Below are 3455 nucleotides of genomic sequence, written 5' to 3' on the forward strand. Positions count from 1 at the left end.
CTGATTTTAAAAGACTTAAAAATATTTTGACAGCTTTTAGTTTCCTTGATAGTTGTTAGCAGTATTTGAAGGATATTTGAACAGATCCCTTTTTTTCCACAAGGAAACTCATTCCTTGTTCTACAGAACGAACGGAGACCACTTTTGAGACAAGAACTGAAAAACAGCCTCTGATTTAAAAACACTTAAAAATCTTTGTAAATCTTCCTAAATTTTGTAACTATTTGTAGGATTTACAAAAATCACAATTATCCTCATAACTCATTTTGTGTGATACACAGCGAATAAAAGCAAACTTTTGTGAAAAGAACTGAAAAAGTGGGTTCAGAATTGAATCTGCCTAAAAATATTGGACAACTTTTAGTTTAAAATCACTTTTATCCACTTGAATACTCATTTTCTGTTCTATAGAACGAACGGATACCACTTTTGAAACAAAAACTTAAAAAAAGCCTCAGAAGCACACTTTTGTGAAAAGAACTGAAGAAGTGGGTTCAGACTTGAATATGCCTAAAAATATTTGACAACTCTTTGATAGTGTTTGGTAGTGTTTGTCAGGATTTCTTTTAAGAATCACTTTTATCCACCTGAATACTCATTTTGTGTTCTACAGAACGAACGGAGACCACTTTTGAGACAAGGACAAAAAACATCCTCTGATTTAAAGACTTAAAAATCTTTGTAAATCTGCCTACATTTTCGTGACTATTTGTAGGATTTACAAAAATCAATATTTTCCATATAAGTACTTTTGTGTGATACAAAGCGAATAAAAGCAGACTTTTTTAAAAAGAACTGAAGAATTGGGTTCAGACTTGAATCTGCCAAAAATGTTTAACTCTTTGATAGTGTTTGGTAGTGTTTGTCAGGATTTCTTTTAAAAAACCCTTTTGTCCACCTGAATACTCATTTTGTGTTCTACAGAACGAACGGAGACCACTTTTGAGACAAGAAATGAAAAAATGCCTCTGATTTTAAAAGACTTAAAAATATTTTGACAGCTTTTAGTTTCCTTGATAGTTGTTAGCAGTATTTGAAGGATATTTGAACAGATCCCTTTTTTNCTGATTTTAAAAGACTTAAAAATATTTTGACAGCTTTTAGTTTCCTTGATAGTTGTTAGCAGTATTTGAAGGATATTTGAACAGATCCCTTTTTTCCACAAGGAAACTCATTTCTTGTTCTACAGAACGAACGGAGACCACTTTTGAGACAAGAACTGAAAAACATCCTCTGATTTAAAGACTTAAAAATCTTCGTAAATCTTCCTAAATTTTGTAACTATTTGTAGGATTTACAAAAATCACAATTTTCCTCATAACTCATTTTGTGTTATACAAAGCGAATAAAAGCAAACTTTTGTGAAAAGAACTGAAGAAGTGGGTTCAGACTTGAATCTGCCTAAAAAATATTTGACAACTTTTAGTTTAAAATCACTTTTATCCACCTGAATACTCATTTTCTGTTCTACAGAATGAATGGATACCACTTTTGAAACAAGAACTGAAAAAAAAGCCTCAGAAGCACACTTTTGTGGAACGAACTGATGAAGTGATTTGAAATATCCCCAAAATATTCCTTGATCGTGGTTTTGTAGTATTTGTCGGGGTTTTTTAAATCACAAAAATATTCATTGTGTGTTCTACAGAACGAACGGAGACCACTGTTGAGACAAGAAATGAAAAAATGCCTCTGATTGGAAAAGACTTCAAAATCTTTGAGAACTTTAAGTTTCTACATACTTTTTGTAGGATTTACAAAAAACACTAAATCTGACTCTTCTGACACTAAATCTGACACTAAATCTGACTCTGACCAACTTGACTCATTTTGTGGGACACAGTGAATGAAAGAACATTTTTCTCAAAGGAACTGGAGAAGTGGGTTCGGATTTGAAATTGCCTAAAAATATTTGACAACTATTAGTTTCCTTGAAAGTGTTTGGGTAGTGTTTGTCGGGTTTTTTTTTAATCACTTTTATCCACATGAACACTCATTTTGTGTTCTACAGAATGAACGGAGACCACTTTTGAGACAAGGACAAAAAAAATCCTCTGATTTGAAAAGACTTCAAAAATCTTTGTAAATCTTCCTACATTATCGTGACTATTTGTAGGATTTACCAAAATCACTATTTTTCACATCACTAATTTTGTGTGATACAAAGCGAATAAAAGCAGACTTTTGTGAAAAGAACTGAAGAAGTGGGTTCAGACTTGAATCTGCCTAAAAATATTTGACAACNGCGAATAAAAGCAGACTTTTGTGAAAAGAACTGAAGAAGTGGGTTCAGACTTGAATCTGCCTAAAAATATTTGACAACTCTTTGATAGTGTTTGGCAGTGTTTCTCAGGATTTCTTTTAAAAATCACTTTTATCCACCTGAATACTCATTTTGTGTTCTACAGAACGAACGGGACCACTTTTGAAACAAGGACAAAAACATCCTCTGATTTAAAAAGACTTAAAAATCCTTGTAAATCTTCCTACATTTTCGTGACTTTTTGTAGGATTTGCAAAAATCACTATTTTCCACATAACTGATTTTGTGTGATACAAAGCGAATAAAAGCAGACTTTTGTGAAAAGAACTGAAGAAGTGGGTTCAGACTCCAACTTATAAGCCAGATGAACCGTACACCACCAAGGAAAAATACCACCCATTACCTTGTCACGTGTAGAAACCAATGTCGATCTCTTTGACCTATGATTGCCATAAGAAGAATGCACAAACTGAGGATAGTGATGGGTGGTGTAAACAAGCTGATCTATCACAGTGATTGCAGGAACCAGGTCAACTAACGTGCAAGTACCTGACCAATTTGGCGGGATAACTTGGAAATAATGAACACCACACAACCAGACATAATCCTGTGGACATCCTGCTCCCAGGTCATCAGGCCAGGCAAGAAGATAGGCCTGAATGGCAAAAGATGAAGAGAGTGTGTGTGATTTAATCCTAGAAGGCACACGGCGAACAATGCAGGGAGAGACGCCAAAAGGGGGCGGAGCACAGTTACTGTCAACAATTTGAAGACAGCCTACTGTCTCGCCAAGGAAAAGTCTATCAGGGCTCCGGGCTCTGTGAACACAAAAGAGATGAGACATAGAAACGTATGAGGGATGAACAGTGCCCACTGGTTCAAATAAAGAAAAGTCATCAGTGCGTAATGCACTGCTTTCTGTGGCTCTGATGGCAACACGAGACATGTGTTCACAAGGTGATGGAAGGTCTGTTCTAGCATAAGCCCAGCCGTTGGCCCCCTTTAAAGAATAACTTACCCCAAAATTAACTTTTTTTAGCTGATAAACTGTCTAGAATGTGTCTAAAATGTTATATAGTACTGTTTCTGAGCAAATTTTGATGTTTTTGTATGTATTTGTTCAAATCTGTAATATTTGGTCTAAAAACGTCTTTTTGCTGCGCACATGGGTGGAGCAGTGGTACTGCAGGCT

The sequence above is a fragment of the Austrofundulus limnaeus genome, unplaced genomic scaffold (assembly GCF_001266775.1).
Source record: "Austrofundulus limnaeus strain Quisiro unplaced genomic scaffold, Austrofundulus_limnaeus-1.0 Scaffold637, whole genome shotgun sequence".
NCBI classification, from domain to species: Eukaryota; Metazoa; Chordata; class Actinopteri; order Cyprinodontiformes; family Rivulidae; genus Austrofundulus; species Austrofundulus limnaeus.